At 31.3% G+C, this 22,271-nt stretch overlaps 1 long non-coding RNA gene across 1 annotated transcript in view; it reads right to left on the minus strand.

Moving 5' to 3' along the window:
* Positions 1-21,469: 21,469 nt before the first annotated feature.
* Positions 21,470-22,271, minus strand: part of LOC126265292 (uncharacterized) — a 59,647-nt gene continuing 58,845 nt past the window's right edge. Inside the window, exon 4 of the long non-coding RNA XR_007547822.1 lies at positions 21,470-21,983. This is a non-coding gene — a long non-coding RNA (uncharacterized LOC126265292). The remainder of the gene's footprint in view (positions 21,984-22,271) is intronic.

Consider the following 22,271-nt stretch of genomic DNA (forward strand, 5'->3'; position numbering starts at 1 on the left):
TTATAGTTCTTATAGTTCTTATAGTTCTTATAGTTCTTATAGTTCTTATAGTTCTTATAGTTCTTATAGTTCTTATAGTTCTTATAGTTCTTATAGTTCTTATAGTTCTTATAGTTCTTATAGTTCTTATAGTTCTTATAGTTCTTATAGTTCTTATAGTTCTTATAGTTCTTATAGTTCTTATAGTTCTTATAGTTCTTATAGTTCTTATAGTTCTTATAGTTTTTTTAACTCTTTTAGTTCTTTCAATTTTTTGGTTGAAAATTTCTGATATTAAGTATATTAATAATAATCTAAATATTTTTATTATTTTATTGTTTTACTTTATGTATACAAAAAATCTTTTATTACTTAATTTCGCAATCCTGTAATGGTTATAAAACAGAAATAAATAAATCTATGACCAAATTTAGGTAATTCCCGAAATAGGTAATTCAGGATTAATTCCTCTTTATTTCCGTACTCTATGCTTTTATACTTCTACTTCCGTAGTTGTATACTTATATACTTTTATATTTCTTAATTCTCCAAATCTTTATTTTTTACATATTTATCTCATAAAAATTTATTTAACAACAATAAATAAATAAGAGAAAAATTAAACAAAAGATTCGTAAGAAGAAACAAGAAAGATTTGAAGGTTGAAAATATATGTTATTAGTTAAATTGATAATAATACCTTTGTCATTTTATGGCATTACTTTAAGTTTGTATAAAAAAAACTTTTATTACTTAATTTCGGAATCCTGTAACGGTTATAAAACAGAAATAAATAATATATATTTCTTTTTGATCTCCTGTTCTTAATGCCTTGTGTTTTATGATCAAATTAAATTTAGATAAATCCCGAAATAAGTCATTTACAGACAACTCAAGAATAATTCGGTGGATTATTTGTCGTCGTAAACTAGATACTAAACCTGTTAGCGTTAAAATAATTTACACCCTGGGATGTTATTTTATTTTAGCGAAATGCATGCGAGACTCTCATATATCATTTGCGTTTACGTTGAATTTTGACTGCTTATTGCTTTTAATTTATATGCGAATTTAATATATCACCGTCGTTGAAATATTTCAAGTATTACTCATAATGAACTTAATATTTCACGTCTAATATTAGACGAGCATATGAATGCACACGTTCCACGTTTTTCTCTATTGGATATCGCATTTCTTGAAAATACCGTAAATGTAATAAATATTAGATACACAAAGGTCCCAACATCCATCAGTGCTATTAAACTTCTTGAGCAACGTTTGTCCCCAGTTGGAAATTGAATATGATAGAAACCATCCACGTGAAAGCCGCGGCAGACTAAAAATAACTGCGGGAATCACGCAAAAATCTAATTTAAAATTAATCCGCCCGCATTTGTACGACCCCTCCGAAAACCGTATCAATTTCACAGAAATCAACTATTTCCGGATTTGCGGAACACGGATTCATTTGTGTAAAATTACAATGGACATCTACCTAGCCCCAAAATAATAAAAAAGGAATGAAAACGGACGTCAAGTTATGTGACCCTTGATGCTCACTTGGCACCGTACAATGGGAACGAAGGCCGCCCGATGCATTGTCGCATATTCTCAACCATGGACCCGGATTATCCTTACACAATGTGCCAGTGCGTTTTTCCTATACAACGTATGAAAATATTCGCCGGCTGAACGAGTAAATATCCAAACCCATCAGCTTAAAACAGATGCGGACACCGATATTATTATTCACAAAAATCCCTGAGCCGTTGAAAAAATAATCCTCACGGTAATGTTTGCACACAGTTTTAAATTACAGATTTATTCCTGAGACACCGTCGCAAACTGACACTTAATATCTATGACCAAATTCAGGTTGTCTAGTGGATTATTAAAACGTCTCTCCCCTTCACAAAATGACGTACAAAGAAAACATTTACCTTAAAAGAGCTGAGCCATTAAATATGTATATAGTTAAGTGAGTGTAGACACAAAACCAACCAGAAATTAACCGAATTAAATTTTCAAAAGGGTTCTGATTAAATAATGCAAGTTATTAAAAGGGCCAACTTCTAGACACATCCAAGTTGGCCGCAATAAAAAAATCAAAAATAAACAAAACCCGAAAGTTTCGCCCTGAAATATTAATCGGGTTTTAAAGGGGGGTAATTAAGTTTCACCTTCAGAATTCGATAACCGACGGAAGGTACACCAGAAAGGCAGTTTTTAATTGACGGTGGATAAAAAGTGATGGTACATTTAATAAAACAAAACGGATATATATATATATATATAATAATTATAATAAAAATAACTTTTCCACTTCCCGACTTCTCTATTTCTTTAATTAAATACTTCTTTACTTCATTATTCTCTTCTTTTCTACTTATTTACTTCTCACTTCTTTACTTCTTTATTTCTCTACTTCTCTACTTTTTTACTTCTTTATTTTTCAATTTTTTATTTCTCCACTTCTTTATTTCTTTACTTCTTTCCTTCTCTACTTCTCTACTTTTCTAATTCTCTACATTTTTACTTCTCTACTTCTATTTTTTTATTTCTCTACATCTTTATTTCTCTACTTTTTTACTTCTTTATTTTGCTACTTCTTTCGTTGTTAAAAGGGCCATTTTCATTATTTAGTTCTTTACTTCATTAATTATTTACTTCTTTACTTCTTAAACTCTTTACATATATACTTATCTACTTCTTTCTTTTTTACTTCTTTACTTCTCTACTTCTGTACTTCTCTACTTCTTTCCTTCTCTACTTCTTTATTTCTCTACTTTTTTACTTTTTAATTCTTTATTTCTCCACTTCTATACTTTTTTACTTCTTTATTTCTCTACTTCTCTACTTTACTACTTCCATACTTCTTTTTCTATTTTTTTACTTCTCTACTTCTTTATTTCTCTACTTTTTTACTTTTTTATTTCTCTGCTTCTTTGCTTATTTACTTCTCTACTTCTTAGTTTCTTTATTTACTTCTCTATTTTCTACTCTTCTACCTCTTCTTCTATTTTTTTTACTTCTCTACTTTTTTACTTCTTTATTTTGCTACTTCTTTCGTTATTAAAAGGGCGATTTTCATTATTTAGTTCTTTACTTCATTAATTATTTACTTCTTTACTTCTTAAACTCTTTACATATAAATTTATCTACTTCTTTATTAATGTAATTGTGTGCATCTCTCTCTCTACTTACTTATTTCTCTACTTGTCTACTTCTTTACTGCTCTACTTCTCTATTTCTTTACTTCTCAACGTCTTTATTTCTCTACTTATTTATTTCTCTGCTTCTCTACTTTCTTATTTCTATATTTCTCTACTTTTTTACTTTTCTACCTCTTTACTTCTTTACTTATTTATTACTACTTACTTTATTACTTATCTGTTTCTCTACTTCTATTTACTTTTCCACCTTATACTTATCTACTTTTCAACATCTTTTTCTCTCTTTTTTATTTACTTTATTACTTCTTTGTATCTCTACTTCTCTACTTTTCTAATTCTCTATATTTCTACTTCTCTACTTTTCTAATTCTCTATATTTTTACTTCTCTACTTCTTCTATTTCTTTACTTCTCTACTTCTTTATATTTTTACTTTTTTACTTCTTTATTTCTCTGCTTCTCTGCTTATTTACTTCTCTACTTTTCCACTTCTTTATTTCTTTATTTACTTCTCTATTTTCTACTTTTCCACCTCTTCTTCTATTTTTTACTTCTCTACTTCTCATTAATCAAGTTTTAAAGGGGGGTAATTAAGTTTCACTTTCAGAATTCGATAACCGATGGAAGGTACATCAAAAAGGCGGTTTTTAATTGACGACGGATAAAAAGCGGTGACACATTTAATAAAGCGAAACGGAAAATATTTACCTTAGAACAACAATCAAACTAATGACCAATAAAAATACCTCAAGTACCGCATCAAATCGTTCCACTGCGCAAAAAACATTTAATTCACCGGCCATTTAGCCTGTTATTTCGAAAATTTGAACCGATCCCCGACTGCTGAACAACCAACAAAGAAATATTCGACGGGATCGTGCACAAAAACAAGTCGGCATAATGCTTGAAGAATTACCGGCAGAAAGAAGTATCCGCCACAAACTAGACGTATCCATCATCCGGAAAGCTGAGACTCCCGGTTTTTACCGTGCGCGTCCAATTATCATCTTGTTGACACATTTCTTTGGCCCTGTTAACGCTTATTTTATGTATTTTGGCGAGCTAATTATAAGATAATTATCTCTAAGGTTCCTGACATCTGTGTCTGTCTCCGCAAGGCGATTTTGACCTGGTGCACGTGTTTTAATTTAAAATATCCCGGATCACATTTATATAGGAATAAATCACGTGGGGGAAAGACCGATTGTCGGGTAATCAATTACGCGAAAAGACTTAAAACACAGTAACGCCAAAGCAGGTGTTTAGTTTTGAAAAATATGTCTACGTAGAGATGACAATGCTTGTAGTTGAATTGCAAATAACGCCGGGAGCAGGTGGAACAAATCTGTTTATGTAATGGATTTTTGAGCCGCCATTTCAACTAGAAGCGTCTGAAATATACTAAGGATGACATAAATTACGCTTAGCCCAGAGGTAAATTAATACATTTGTAATTTATGCATATTAGGCATGGAGATATTAATATTAGTCACGGATCAACTATATTCAAAACAGACACGCATACAAAAATGTTTTTGTTGTTATTGACAGACTTTATATTACAAGATATGCCGATAATTTAATGTACACAGCTTTCACTTCAATTTAACTAACTGTTATTTCTTAGTTCTCAATTCTTGGTTTATTAGGTTTTTATTATTTAGTTCTTTACTTCATTAATTATTTACTTCTTTAACTCGTTACATATTTACTTATCTACTTCTTTATTACTCCTTTTCTATACATCTCTACTTCTTTATTTCTCTACTTCTTCGTTTCTCTATTTCTTTACTTTTCTCCTTCTTCCTATTTATCTACTTTTCAACTTCTTTACTTCTCTACCTCTCTACTTCTTTACTGCATTACTTCTTCTCCACTCTTCTCTTCACTATTACTTCTTTATTTTTCTACTTCCTTACTTCTTTACTTTTCTATTTCTGTACTTCTTTACCTCTCTATTTCTCTACTTCTTTACTTCTCTATTTCTTTACTTCATTACATCTCTTTACTATTTACCTTTTTGCTTCTTTAATTCATTAGTTCTTGTCTCATAAAAATTTTGTTAACAACAATAAATTAAGAAGGGAAAAAATATAATAAAAACATATTGCCTTTGTATCATGATAGTTTCTTTTTAATTCCAAAATGGTAAAGTCGATTTTGACTTTGGAGAAGCACTTTGACAATATCTCCAAAATATAAAAAGAAAATGAAATGTGTGTGAATCGATTAGTAATTTTTCAGGACTAAGTAAGTTCTCTACTTCTCTACATCTCTACTTTTCTACTTCTCTACTCTTTACTTGTTTTCTTCTCTATCCTTTCACTTATTTAAATCTTTACCTTTCTACTTATTTACTTCTCTTCTTTTTTACTTCTTTATTTCTCTACTTCTCTACTTCTGTACTTCTTTACTTTTCTACTTCTTTAGTTCTCTATTTCTATACTTCTTTACATACCTTTACTTCTTTACCTTTTTGCTCCTTTAATTCTTTAGTTCTTGTCTCATAAAAAATTTTGTTAACAACAATAAATTAAGAAGGGAAAAATTATAATAAAAACATATTGCCTTTGTATCATGATAGTTTCTTTTTAATTCCAAAATGGTAAAATCGATTTTGACTTTGGAGAAGCACTTTGACAATATCTCCAAAATATAAAAAGAAAATGAAATGTGTGTGAATCGATTAGTAATTTTTCAGGACTAAGTAAGTTCTCTACTTCTCTACATCTCTACTTTTCTACTTCTCTACTCTTTACTTGTTTTCTTCTCTATCCTTTCACTTATTTAAATATTTACCTTTCTTCTTATTTACTTCTCTTCTTTTTTACTTCTTTATTTCTCTACTTCTCTACTTCTTTACTTTTCTACTTCTGTACTTCTTTACTTTTCTACTTCTTTAGTTCTCTATTTCTTTACTTCTTTACATACCTTTACTTCTTTACCTTTTTACTCCTTTAATTCTTTAGTTCTTGTCTCATAAAAATTTTATTAACAACAATAAATTAAGAAGGGAAAAAATATAATAAAAATATATGCTTTTGTATCACGATAATTTCTTTTTAATTCCAATATAGTGAAATCGATTTTGGCTTAGGAGCAGCACTTTGACAATATCTCCAAAATATAAAAAGAAAATGAAACGTGTGTGAATTGACTAGTAATTTTTAAGGACTAAGTGAGTTCTCTACTTCTCTACATCTCTATTTTTCTACTTCTCTACTCTTTACTTGTTTTCTTCTCTACTCCTTCACTTCTTTACATCTTTACCTTTTTACTTATTTACGTCTCTTCTTTTTTACTTATTTATTTTTCTACTTCTCTACTTCTTTACTTCTCTATTTCTTTGCTTCTTTACATACCTTTACTTTTTTACCTTTTTGCTCCTTTAATTCATTAGTTCTTGTCTCATAAAAATTTTGTTAACAACAATAAATTAAAAAGAGAAAAAATATAATAAAAACATATTGCCTTTGTATCATGATAGTTTCTTTTTAATTCCAAAATGGTAAAATCGATTTTGACTTTGGAGAAGCACTTTGACAATATCTCCAAAATATAAAAAGAAAATGAAATGTGTGTGAATCGATTAGTAATTTTTCAGGACTAAGTAAGTTCTCTACTTCTCTACATCTCTACTTTTCTACTTCTCTACTCTTTACTTGTTTTCTTCTCTATCCTTTCACTTCTTTAAATCTTTAACTTTCTACTTATTTACTTCTCTTCTTTTCTACTTCTTTACTTCTCTATTTCTTTACTTCTTTACCTTTTTGTTCCTTTAATTCATTTTGTTAACAACAATAAATTAAGAAGGGAAAAAATATTATAAAAATATATTGCTTTTGTATCACGATAATTTCTTTTTAATTCCAATATGGTGGAATCGATTTTGGCTTTGGAGCAACACTTCGACGGTATCTCAAAATATAAAAAGAAAATAAAACGTGTGTGAATCGACTAGTAATTTTTCAGGACTATAGCAAGGAGGACGCGTTAATAAATCTAAAATTTCATAACGCACAACCGTCCTCGTAAAAGACAGTTCTTGCCGAATGGCCGCGGCGAAAAGGATGATTTATCGGTGCGGTCGCGACAGATTCGGTAAAAATCCGGAAACAGGACGGCCGAAGAGAGATTAGGACGGACGGTGGATTCTTCGAGTCGATGGAAGATACAGTCATCGATTAAGCTCCCGGTCCACTCCATACACACGCTGCCGTTCAGTGTGTTAGCGATAAGTTTGGGGCTCGGCGTGTTGATTCATTCATTTATACGACAGGGGATTGATAAGAAGGCCGACGGGAGAGATAATGAGGGTCGTAAAGTTTTCTTTTAGTTGCGATGTTTTATTGAAGAATTTGCTTTGTTCACATAAATCATGCACACGTATCCGACGATAATTTCCAACAGGCCACTGTTTTTCTAGGCGATGGCTCTGGAAAGATGGTGGAAACGAAAACGGAAGCTGGAATGAATCGATTACGGGGCTTTTGTTTTGACTTGAGAATCATTCTTTTTGATGTTTAGTTTATTTCTTATTTGAAATTCTGGTAAATTTCTAAAAAAAGTCCTAAAACTAATTAGTTGTTGAACAAATGGATTATTCAATTGGGTACCAATAAACTGGTAAACGTGGTGGAACAGTACTTAATATCTGCTTCCTCATAAAAATGCAAGACGACATATGGCATTAAAAACACAATATTAAATGGGAAGTTTTACCTTTTCCATCATGTTACATCAGTACAGATATTTCTTCACGTGACTATCATTTATTTTTGCCATTGTCTAAATTTTAAGGTAAGGTTAATTACAGTTTAATTCTGAGAGGTAGTCAAAACTGAAGTTGATCTTTTCCTCAAGAAGAGAAGAAAGAATATTTTTCATAAACATCTAATTTATTCTTTTAGGAAAACAATATTTTTCAATTTATTGTTTTGTTTTCAAAAAAATGTCTACTTCTCTACTTTTCTACTTGTTTATTTCTTTACTTCTCTACCTCTTTGCTTTTCTACTTCTTGATTTTTCTACTTTTTTGAATAAATATTACTTTTTTAAATAAAAGATTTAAAGATTTTGAGTATGAACAGAAGATGTGAAGCTGTCATTTGTAGTTGAGGAGGAAATATCCTATATTAAGTTCAAATTTATATTTTTCAAAATCATCTAAATTTGTTAACTTTTAATTCTTTTAGGAAAACAATATTTTTTCAATTTGTTGTTTTGTTTTCAAAAAATTTTCTACTTCTTTATTTCTTTACTTCTATACTCTTCTACTTCTCCACCTCTTTGCTTCTCTACTTCTTTACTTTTTAATTTCTTGATTTTTCTACTTTGCTATTTTCTGAATAAATTTTATTTTTTAAATAAAAGATTATTTAAAGATTTTGAGTATGAACAGAAGATGTGAGGCTGTCATTTGTAGTTGAGGAGGAAATATCCCATATTAAGTTCAAATTTTTATTTTTCATAAACATCTAAATCAGTTAATTATTAATTCTTTTAGGATAACAATATTTTTTCAATTTGTTGTTTAGTTTTCAAAAAGTTGTCTACTTCTCTACTTTTCTACTTTATTTCTATACATTTCTACTTCTCTACCTTTTTGCCCCTCTACTTCTTGATTTTTCTACTTTTCTAGTTTTCTGAATAAATATTACATTTTTAAATGAAAGATTATTTAAAGATTTTGAGCATGAACAGAAGATGTGAGGCTCATTCGTAGTAGAGGAGGAAATATCATATTAAGTTCAAATTTTTATTTTTCAAAAACATCTAAATTTGTTAACTTTCAATTCTTTTAGAAAAACAATATTTTTTCAATTTGTTGTTTTGTTTCCAAAAAATTTTCTACTTCTCTACTTTTCTACTTTATTTCATTACTTCTATACTTTTCTACTTTTCTACCTCTTTGCTTCTTTACTTCTTGATTTTTCTACTTTTCTACTTTTTTGAATAAATATTACTTTTTTAAATAAAAGATTTTGAGTATAAACAGAAGATCATTCGTAATAGAGGAGAAAATAGCCCATATTAAGTTCAAATTTTTATTTTTCATGAACATCTAAATAAGTCAATTTATAATTCTTTTAGGAAAACAATATTCTTTCAATTTGTAGTTTTGTTTTCAAAAAATTTTCTACTTCTCTACTTCTTTATTTCTTTACTTTCTTTCTACTTCTCTTTCCTTCTCTACTTCTTTACTTTTTTACTTCTTGATTTTTCTGCTTTTCTGAATAAATATTACTTTTTTAAATAAAAGATTATTTAAAAATTTTGAGCATGAACAGAAGATGTGAGGGTGTCATTCGTAGTAGAGAAGGAAATACCCTATATTAAGTTCAAAATTTTATTTTTCATAAACATCAAATTTTGTTAATTATTTAATTCATTTAGGACGAGAAACGATATTTTTTCAATTTCTTGTTTTTGTTTTTAAAAAATATTAATGATAATCAATTATTACTGATGTGGTGCGTTAATTTGTTGGGGCAGTGTACATTAAGCCGTTTTGTGATTTATATATCCTAATTTATGCCCATAAAAAATAATCTGTTTTTTGAACAGATTATCATGAAAATGTAATTTTAATATTTTTCATCCACTTTCCACGTATATACGTATGGAGGTTTTATGAAGTGGCGAGTATAACGGCGTTAGCTGTGTAAACAATAATGAAAAAATTACTAATAACATTTGACTTAAAAGTTAAAAGTATACGTGTGGCATAAACTAAGCACGGACCACAAAGATAAAACAGTATAAAATATGCAGAAAGAAAATATAAAACAGGATGTTTTAAAAGCAAAACAATTTTAATCTGGATTTTTAATTACCTCTTCGGTATCTCGAGCTTTATTTAGGAATATATTCCACCTGCGTGCTAAATTTAAATTAATATTATGCAAAAATTTTAAAAAATATGCAAAAACTTCCCTTTCTGGTATTTAAGTTTTTTTCAGACTTTAATAAATTTTAATCAAGAAAAACGAAAACTGACTTAATAAGTTCTTAATTAAAATAGTCCACGAACGTAGCTAAAATTCTTACCGTGCTCGCCGTGCTCTTAAAACCTTGGAACTGTATTTTTAATTGTGAAATTTCACTTGAACATTATATTAAGTTTCATACTTACCCCCTCTGTTTAAAAACGCTTTTTGTGTATTCGAAAAAGATTTTCTCGAGATTATAAGTGTCGCATTAAACTTGAAACACTGCCTACTCCACTCCTCAAATGCGACATTGAAAATAAAGACGCTTTCAGAACTCGAAGCTTCTCAACTAACTGGAAAGTAAAATTTCAAATAAATCATTGATGAAAACCTTTTACCCTTTTTATTGATCAATTGGTCAACTCAAACAGATTAAGCTAATTTATTATTCGAGGTGTGTTTCCATTTAAATTTATTTACAAATCGGTTATTACCGTATTGTATTTATGCAAGATTAACACACAGTTGTCTATAATACGTCAAACACTATCGCCCTGTTTATGTGTTATAGATCCATTATGCTCAGTCATGTCTGACTTTCTTAATCTAGAAAAATACTTTCACTGCAACGCATTAGGTTATCTTAATAACATGCTATTAAATGTTAAATGGATTAAAGCTGGACATATCTAGTGATCGAAACTGTTTTAGTATGTGGAGCGACTTTCTCTGTTTGTTTTGGGCATTAGTGCTTGTAAAATTTGTCGTATTAACGTCGCTCGTTGAGTGCCAGTTTTTAATTGGGCCGTACCCCTTTTGTTACAAGCAAACACCGGTTTTTAAACGTCTATTTACCCAGACGAGATCAAACACAAACATATCATTGTACGATTTTCATTTAAAAACTAACCGCACTTTGACAACGTTTCTTTTGTGCCACCAAAAAAAGTGACACTTAGACAACAAACAAACGACAAAAGCCCTTTGATTGTGTTTGCAAATACTGAATTTCGTTCCCATTCACAATTTAACCGCAAACACTGTGACGGCGCGAACGTGATGAATGAATGGAACGGGCGTTTGTTAAAGGATTAATATTTTCTACAGGACTTGTTTGCCGATGATAAAGGAAGGACAAAAACCCCGGGTGGTCGGCGCAAAATATTATCAGTTTTGACACTGTTTATTTTCGTGTTTTATTCCCTGAATTTCAATTTTGAGAACGAGGATTTGTAGGTATTATTCGGGCTGTTGTTGTTGTTGTTGTTAAGTTTCTTTGAAAAAATTCGCTCTTGTGCATTAATGAAAATTAAAATAGTGCGGGAACGTAGTAAATTATATTAATCCTAGATGTCAGCTACTTAAAATCATACATCACAATTATGCGAGGTAAAAAGCAACATTAAATTGTGACCTAAATGTCGGAAAGTTTAACACGTCTCGGTGCGGACAATAATTGTCAGAAACAAATTGAAACAACACCACAGCGAGCACTAAATTCCGGTTTAAATTTTCTATTTTCAACCGGTTGCATGGACATTGGGTGGAAACATGCAATCTCGGAAACTCAACTATATGATACTCTAGTTACGGATGGTAAAAAGTTCCGTGTCAAGAAAGTTTACTAAGGACATAACCCCGAAAATCTTTACAACATCTTGTTGTGACAGCGAGATTTAGTCCGAATCCTCCGCTACGGTTGATTAAAAAAAAAGGAAGTGACACACAAACCGACAATAAAACGTTAACTACACTGCCCCAAGAAATTAACGTGTCACCTATAATTTTGGACTAGCCACAATGAAATATGTATCAATATTTAAAATGTAAAAAGTAATAATAATCAGGCAATTTAATTAAAATCATTTATCATAAAATGCTTCAGAATTCACAAATAACATTGTTTATCCGTCGTCCTTACCGTAATGTATCATGAACAACGATGCTCTTGGAAGACATATCAATCATGATGAACTTTTTAGGGCCTTTGCCCTTCTGTAAGATGGTGTATCGAAGAAGTACGTGGCAAACTTAATCCAAACAAGTCAGGAGGTTATTCACAGATTGTGTAATCGGTGCAGAGAAATTGGTATCAGTCATAGAAGACCATATATTGCTCGTCAGAAACTGACTACTCCACAAGAAGATCGATATTTGGTTTTGGTTCACACATTATATAACTTTCTTTAAATAATATTTTATTCAACAGAGTATTTCCTCTTCTACTACGAATAACAGCCCCACATCTTCTGTTCATACTGAAATTTTTTAAATAATCTTTTATTCAAAAAAATAATCATCACTTTTTTGTCAAAGTTCTACAAATAAATTCATACAACGTGAAAAATATTCTTTGTTCTTGAAACTGAGGAAAAGATCAACTTCTGTTTTGACCACCTCTCAGCATTAAACTGTCATTATAATTTTGTAAAATTTTCTACTAGCCACAATGAAATATGTATCAATATTTAAAATGTAAACAGTAATAATAACCTTGCAATTTAATTAATATCATTTATCATAAAATGCTTCAGAATAGATTCGTTTAATTTACAAATAACATTGTTTATCCGTCGTCTTCACCGTAATGTATCATGAACAACGATGCTCTTGGAAGATCTATTGCACAAAGAAGACATATAAATAAAGATGAAGTTTTTAGGGCCTTTGCTTCTGTAAGACGGTCTATCGAAAAGACCGTAGCAAACTTGCTCCAATCAAGTCAGGAGGTTATTCACAGATTGTGTAATCGATGCAGAGAAATTGGTATCAGTCATAGAACACCATATATTGCTCGTCAGAAATTGACTACTCCACAAGAAGATCGATATTTGGTTTTGGTTCACACATAATATAACTTTCTTTAAATAATCTTTTATTCAACAGAGTATTTCCTCCTCTACTAGGAATAACAGCCTCACATCTTCTGTTCATACTCAAAATCTTTAAATAATCTTTTGTTCAAAAAAGTAATCATCACTTTTTTGTCAAAGTTCTACAAATAAATTCATACAACGAGAAAAATATTCTTTGTTCTTGAAACTGAGGAAAAGATCAACTTCTGTTTTGACCACCTCCCAGCATTAAACTGTCATTATAATTTTGTAAAATTTTCTACTAGCCAGTCTATCGCAGAAGTACGTGGCAAACTTGCTCCAAACAAGTCAGAAGGTTATTCACAGATTGTGTAATCGGTGCAGAGAAATTGGTATCAGTCATAGAAGACCATATATAGCTCGTCAGAAATTGACTACTCCTCAAGAAGATCGATATTTGGTTTTGGTTCACACATAATATAACTTTCTTTAAATAATCTTTTATTCAACAAAGTATTTCCTCCTCTACTACGAATGGCAGCCTCACATCTTCTATTCATACTCAAATTCTTTAAATAATCTTTTATTCAAAAAAGTAATCATCACTTTTTTGTCAAAGTTCTACAAATAAATTCATACAACGAGAAAAATATTCTTTGTTCTTGAAATTGAGGAAAAGATCAACTTCTGTTTTGACCACCTCCCAGCATTAAACTGTCATTATAATTTTGTAAAATTTTCTACTAGCCAGTCTATCGCAGAAGTACGTGGCAAACTTGCTCCAAACAAGTCAGAAGGTTATTCACAGATTGTGTAATCGGTGCAGAGAAATTGGTATCAGTCATAGAAGACCATATATAGCTCGTCAGAAATTGACTACTCCTCAAGAAGATCGATATTTGGTTTTGGTTCACACATAATATAACTTTCTTTAAATAATCTTTTATTCAACAAAGTATTTCCTCCTCTACTACGAATGGCAGCCTCACATCTTCTATTCATACTCAAATTCTTTAAATAATCTTTTATTCAAAAAAGTAATCATCTCTTTTTTGTCAAAGTTCTACAAATAAATTCATACAACGAGAAAAATATTCTTTGTTCTTGAAATTGAGGAAAAGATCATCTTCTGTTTTGACCACCTCTCAGCATTAAACTGTCATTATAATTTTGTAAAATTGTCTACAAGCCACAATGAAATATGTATCAATATTGAAAATATAAACAGTAATAATAATCTTGCAATTTAATTAATATCATTTATCATAAAATGCTTCAGAATAGATTCGTTTAATTCCAAATAATATTGTTTATCCGTCGTCTTCACCATAATGTATCATGAACAACGATGCTCTTGGAAGACCTATTGCACAAAGAAGACATATAAATCAAGATGAAGTTTTTAGTGCCTTTGCTTCTGTAAGATGGTCTATTGAAGAAGTACGTGGCAAACTTGGTCCAAATAAGTCAGTAGGTTATTCACAGATTGTGGTATCGGTGCAGAGAAATTGGTATCAGTCATAGAAGACTATATATAGCTCGTCAGAAATTGACTATTCCTCAAGAAGATCGACATTTGGTTTTGGTTCACACACACATAATATAACTTTCTTTAAATAATCTTTTATTCAACAAAGTATTTCTTCCTCTACTACGAATGACAGCCTCACATCTTCTGTTCATACTCAAATTCTTTAAATAATCTTTTATTCAAAAAAGTAGTCATCACTTTTTTATCAAAGTTCTACAAATAAATTCATACAACGAAAAAAATATTCTTTGTTCTTGATCAACTTCTGTTTTGACCACCTCTCAGCATTAAACTGTCATTAACATTGAGTCTTTAATACCATATGTGCCTTTTTACGAGAAAGCAGAACGGACTTTTCTATTGACTAAGGAAGCTGTATTTGAGTAAGTTTTTCATGAACTTGATGAGTTTGTTAACAGTAGTCAGTTACATTGATCATTTGGCCTCTTGATAGACTACCACACAGATATCATAACCTTTCTTGTTTTCAAATATTTAGTACTGTTCCACCATGTTTATCAGCTTTTTGGTACCCAATTGATTAACCCATTTCTTCAACAATTAATTGTACCTGATTAATTTATCGCAGTTTAATAAATGACTTTCCGGCTGAGAGAAAAGCTTTTGATAGAGCTTAAAACCTTCACCTCTTGGTGAACTGTTCCTGTTGGCCAGGCGATACATTAACAATATTCTGCACCCTACCGTGTTACCTCAGTATAGACCAAATTTTTAATTTACAACAAGAAAATGGAAGACCACTCTTTGGGACATTCTAGGGCGACGTATAAGAAATCTGGAACCTGCAAATAACCTTCAGGAATTAGCTCAACAGCTTAAGAGAGAATGAAACAATGTATCCCAAGATCTCTATTAAATATAGAGATATCTTTAATTTTTCAACGGTTTATACTGATATGTGAGTCATTCATAATAGAGATAGAAATACTCCATATTAAGTTCAGATTTTTATTTATTTATTATTTGTAAACATCAAATTTTGCTAATTTTTAATTTCTTCAGAAAAACAATATTTTATAAGATTTCATTGAAACAATTAAAAACCAATTTTTAAATAAATATACAAAGAGAAATCAATTATTATTGGTGCGGTGCGTTAATTTCTTGGAGCAGAGCATTTTCTGCCCGCAAATCGCAATAACATCCTGATTGCACAAGTTGTAACTACTTTACAACAAGTTATGCAAATAATTGACGACGTCGATTCGAATCCTGCCGGGATAATATCATAATAACAAACTATTCCGCCAATTGATTAAAGTTGTTAACAATGGAATTCGAGTTGTCCTTTCCGGGAGCTTCCGGAGAATAAGCCAATTGGATTAAACGTCAATTGAAATAAACGATTGAGGAGCTCTTTTGTTTTTATTGCGTCGCAACATGCCATGCATTCCAATAATAAACTAAAATTGGATATAAGGAGATTATCTGGAAATCTAATATCTATGCCGGAATTGGGGCAACTGTACTATAGGTAATTTAATTGTACCACTTAACTTTCGTGACATTTTCCGTGGTTTTTCTAAGAAAAAGGGGCACCGATTGATTGACACGGGATGTTTATTCAGTCCGTCCGAAATGAATTTGTTTCGATTGGGGCACGCTGATAAGTTTTATCTGATCACGCTGCGACTGGAAATGTCGGATTGCGAAGAATTCCGGACAGTAGCTCGCTACATCTCTCGCATTGATAAATATTACCGTGACAGGTACAAAAGTGATATATTTCAAAAGGAATTCTCGTCTTAATTAATGGATCATTTACTCCTTCATATTTCTCTCAAGGCGCTTTATGAATAATTAATATGGGCGTTCTCTTATTCTTATGATAAGTCTCGCATTTAAATGTGGAATGATTGAGTTTTTATAAACTTTGGTTTATAATTGTAGCGATTCTCTTGAATACCTAGACTGATTTAAAACACATTGGCCTCGTACTGAAGCAACAATGCAAATTAAAATTAAATTCATTCCCATTTAGGCGTCGCATTAACGAGGAAAAAATTCCCGAATGCACTTCCCATAAACTCACTTATTCACACACACTTTAAGCGTTCCATATTTTGCTCTCGTAATCCGAACAAAAGGTAGGATAATGACAGGATATTCATATTTATTCAAAAGCCATTTTCGAATGAATTCCTAGGAATGCACACACTGTTTACCCAAACGAGGGCCCCAAAGGAACGTTTTTCCGAATACAAACAAATTATAAAATGCATCCCGCACTCGATGAGACATTCCCAATCTTGTGTCAACATCTTCTTTCCTGATTGGTATTTGATAGATAAATACATCTGTGTGGAGCAATCCTAAAACAACAATGGGCGTTAGAATCAACAAATTTCAGGTGAGATAACATTTTCGGGTCGTCGTTCTTGCCAAATGATATGGACACCAATCGGGATATTCCATTCCGGACCTTCCCTTGTAGTTAGTCAGTCAACATATTACTGTACATCCTAAGAAAACACAACGACAAACGCCCAATCCTGAAACTAATTAAAAGTCCTATGTTCGATCTCAGATTGTAATTCCCAATTACATTACTAGATCGGAAAATTAAGGGCGGATGGAATGTCCCAGTCAGGCAATAGGCAAGATAGAGTCTTTGGCACGTACCTCCTTAAAGAGGACTTGTTAGGAGTTGCACAATGCCCATGGGGACGATGCCCATTCGTAAGGACCACAAAGAAACCCAGACATATCCTAACGGCGTTAACGTTATGACCATTGAAGACGTCATCGCACTATAAACACAAATGAATGTTTTCAGTTACGAGTCTGTTTAAATTTCGACCACACACGCGTGTGTATGTGTGAGAAAGCGGTGGGAACGACGCTGTTTTTCACGTTTTTAATGTCGGTACAATAAAATTTTATAATCCGCATCGGGAGAAGGTCGAGGAGTGTTATTTTATATGTGGGTCAAGTTTTAATTGTTTTTAGTTTAGTTCAGCTTCGTCTTACTCCTTCATTTAATCTTTGATGAACTATAAAGCGGTGAGGAAGGTGTTTGTTAGCACATACCTCGCCAACAATCCGAAATATTTCCCCCTTTTTGCTTTAGTTTTCAGTAATCGACCCATTAAACCGATTATTACACTGGTAGAATGTTAATGATTCGAGCAGCGAACGTTCACAATACAACCGCCACTTAAGTAAACCGAAGCGTTCTGGATTTGTTAATAAGACGCAAAGGATTAAAGAACACAATGGTGTCACATTCTATGGCATTTGAAAATTAGATTCCAACTTTGCGAATTAACACGGTTTACAAAGGTACTGTCATCGCGAACAATCATCAATTAGTGCTTTGAATAATGGCTGCCGAGAATTTTCCACCCATTACGGCCAATTACAAAGTTGGTGCGCACAAAAGGGTATCGTTAACTGACTTATTTCTGTGTTTCCAAGGCTCTCTAGGTGTTGCCTTTACAATAGCTACCTAGTAATGCTCTTACTTAAAGGTAAATACACAGATCTTCAAGATAATGGAGATCGCCTATCAGATACACTCCGTCGCATGTTTACAGTGTCTTCCTATCAAAGTCTTAAACTACCCAGCCCGGAGACTAAACAAACTTCGATTCGTTTCGAAATTAATTACGGCTGGTAGTTTTTAATGGGATGTGGAGGCCATAAATAACGCAAATATTTGCCATGAAATTAAGTCTTTTCTATCTATACATTGTTATCCTTTTATTTAATGTTTTATGTTTCTAAAATAGATGGTCAAACTGAAAAAATATTCTGATTTTTATTTTATTGTCCAATTGATTTATTGAAGAAATAATAAAAATGTCACCGAAGGCTAAATTAAAGATGATAATATTATAGAATTTTTTATTATATTATACACATTCGGGAAATTCTTTAGGTGGGAACTAATTTTATTTAAATTATTATATCCTTAAATGAAAAAACTATTCAGACTCTTCTTTGATTGTCCAGTTGGTTTATTGAAGAAATGATAAAGATGTAGTTGAAAGATTAGGTTAAAGATGATAATATTACAGAATTCTTTATTTTATTCTATGCTTTATTATTTTATTCACAAGATGTTTCTAAAATGAGTGAACAAAATTTGGGAAATTCTTTAGGTTGGAACTAATTTTATTTAAATGGATTATTATATTCTTAAATGAAAAAAAATATTGTGATTGTTCTTTGATTGTCCAGTTGGTTTATTAAAAAATAATAAAGATGTCGCTGAAAGATTAGGTTAAAGATGATAATATTACAGAACTCTTTATTTTATTATATACATTGTTAATATTTTATTTACAAGGTGTTTCCAAAATGGGTGGTCAAAATTTGGGAAATACTTTAGGTTGGAACCAATTTTATTTAAATTGATTATTATATTCTGAAATGAAAAAATATTCTTATTGTTCTTTGATTGTCCAGTTGGTTTATTGAAGAAATAAAAAAGATGTCGCTGAAGAACTAGGTTAAAGTTGATAATATTACAGAATTCTTTATTTTATTCTATACTTTGTTATTATTTTATTTACAAGGTGTTTCTAAAATGGGTGGTCAAAATTTGGGAAATTCGTTTAGGTTGGAACTAATTTTATTTAAATTGATTATTATATTCTGAAATGAAAAAATATTCTTATTGTTCTTTGATTGTCCAGTTGGTTTATTGAAGAAATAAAAAAGATGTCGCTGAAGAACTAGGTTAAAGATGATAATATTACAGAATTCTTTATTTTATTCTATACTTTGTTATTATTTTATTTACAAGGTGTTTATAAAATGGGTGGTCAAAATTTGGGAAGTTCTTTAGATTGGAACTAATTTTATTTAAATTGATTATTAGGTTAGGTTAAAGATGATAATATTACAGAATTCTTTATTTTATTCTATGCTTTATTATTTTATTTACAAGATGTTTCTAAAATGGGTGGTCAAAATTTGGGAAATTCTTTAGGTTGGAACTAATTTTATTTAAATTGATTATTATATCCTTAAATGAAAAAAATATTCTGATTGTTCTTTGATTGTAGAGTTGGTTTATTGAAGAAATAATAAAGATGTCGCTGAAGAGCTAGGTTAAAGATGATAATATTACAGAATTCTTTATTTTATTCTATGCTTTGTTATTATTTTATTTACAAGATGTTTCTAAAATAGATGGACAAAATTTGGGAGATTCTTTAAGTTGGATTTAAATTTATTTAAATTGATTATTATATCCATAAATGAAAAAATATTCTGATTATTCTTTTATTTTCTAATTGGTTTATTGAAGAAATAATAAAGATGTCGCTGAAGAGCTAGATTAAAGATGATAATATTACAGAATTCTTTATTATAGTATATACATTACTATCATTTTATTTATAACATATGTCTAAATGAGTTGTCAAAATATTTACGTTAGAACTAGTTGTATTTAAATTGATTATTATCAAATACACTCCGTCGCATGTTTACAGTGTCTTCTTATCAAAGCCTCAAACTACCAATCCCCGGAGACTAAACAAACTCCGATTCGTTTCGAAATTAATTACGACTGGTAGTTTTTAATGAGATGTGGCGGCCATAAATAATGCAAATATTTGCCATGAAATTAAGTCTTTTGGCTCCGCATTCGAACGTAATCTAACATATCTCGTGATGTTCAATTACATTATTAAACCACACGCACGGCAACACGGGCACGGCGAGAGCGAAACGACGGATTTACACCGAGAGATATTGCGATATTCAGTCGGAGTATATTTCGTTTCTCTCATATCATTTCGCGATATAGGGCATTACGAAAATTGCAGTATATTTTTTTCCTTTTCCTCCTCCCGAGTGATACATAGATGCGGGAATGTGCCGCGAACAATGCGTTCCTTATTCCATCAGAAAATTCATATGGAACGTGGCAAAAATCTTACTCACCCTAATTCCGACGTATAGTCGAACGTATTTATTTATTCACCACTCCTAAGACTTTGTTTTTTTGGGGTTGATGGACGGGCAGTTACTCGTCCTTTCTCTTCCAGGCAAATTGAGACGTATGGCCGTCCATTTGCGTAACGATTTCCCCCGTCCGTCCGACTATTAAAAATTAAACCAGCGACGTGGGATAAAAAAGCCACGAACTGGCCGGGCCATCAAGTTAACAAATGGGGGTTAATGGGCGACACGCGGACAGTGGAGCGTCGCGACGTCTTCGCCGTTCTTCGGGGCCGCGCGAGACGAGACTACATATTCCGGTCTAATCAAAAGTTGGCCCAGCACCCAGAAACTTTCGCAATTTCGAGTATGCAGTCGGGAATGAGGAAGCCATTAGTGTAGTTTTGGATTTAAGTCATCGCTTTATCGTTTGACCTTATCGCACCACTTGTTTGTCATTTTGGTGACGACATCCGATAGGGAAAAGAGGAGATTGTTGTCAACCAGTCCGTGTGTCTCAGTTTCATCATAAGAAATGAAGACAGAAGACGTCAACATTATGCTAGAGTAAAATTCCATAGAGATTAGTAGTTTTAAGTTTCAATATTGAGCACCCTCCAAATGGGATACGGATTCGTAACTTGCCAGCATCTCCATAGGTGTCATTAAGCCGAGGAACTTTGAATGGCCACCGTGTTACAGTTAAACGGTACAAGTTTAGGGCTTACTTGTAACTTCTAATTGAGTTTGTAAAAGTTATAGTTGGTTCCATAGGCTCAAGTTTCGTTAATATTAATGCTAAATGTCGAACAAACATATTAAGCGCCAAATTTGAATATGATGGTTATGGTGAATTACGGCGGGTTAATTTACATCCGAGGCACCCCCGTCCGTATTGTGTGGGTGGAAAATTGGACTGGAACTTAGTCCGTTGTAATAATTACATAAACATTGGCACTGCCAAGCGTAAACACTCAGATTTCCCTTGAAGCCAATTCGGGACCAGGAAAAATGTTCGTTCCTTCACTCATTAAACAACATTCATTCTTTCCAACGTTGTACGAGAGATAAAAATAACTTGTTTTGTCTTTTATAATGATACGTTTAATGTGATGGATGGTTTGACTCTGCATGTCATGCACTGACACAATAAAATTATTTGCATTGCACCTGTACTTTAATTACTTAAATAATTATCTGCGTGCTGATTATAATACAAGAAGCAAATTTCAATTAAAATTACCCACAGATAAAACGATACAAGAATGTTTTTAATTGCATGAATATCATTGAGCATTGTTCCACCGTCTCAATCATTAAGAATTCAGCCGATTTAATTAATTTTTCACTTTCATTTTTACAATTGCAACTGTGGTGTGTGAGAAGCAATTTTCCTTCTGCAAGTCAATTAACTTCTTGCTGATCCATTTGTTTTTCGAGTTGCCTAAAACCCTCGAACAGTACACGTCCGAATTTCTTAAATGTTTGTGTTTCAGTCCGGCTTTCAGCACATGTATGTTTCCAATAAATTTTAGACACATGTTATTCTTGTAATATTTCTTTGTAAAACAATCGTTTTTATCTGTGTTTGAACATCATAAACGTACCTGGTTTTTCTCAAAGGTAAACAGGAGCTGAAAATCACGTAGTTTATTACAAATATACAGTGAAAAGTTTCTGACAGAAGAAAATACCTGACAAGAATTTAATATCGTCTTGAAGAATTGACATATATTATTATTTGAAATTCTTTAGGTTGAAACTAATTTTATTTAAATTGATAATTATTTTATTGTCAAATTGGTTTACTGAAGAAATAAAAAGGGTGTTGCTGAAAACATAGGTTCAAAATGATAATATTACAGAATTGGAACTAATTTTATTTAAATTGATTATTGTATCCTTAAATAAAAAAATATTCT

This window comes from Aethina tumida, chromosome 4, assembly GCF_024364675.1.
Source record: "Aethina tumida isolate Nest 87 chromosome 4, icAetTumi1.1, whole genome shotgun sequence".
NCBI lineage: Eukaryota > Metazoa > Arthropoda > Insecta > Coleoptera > Nitidulidae > Aethina > Aethina tumida.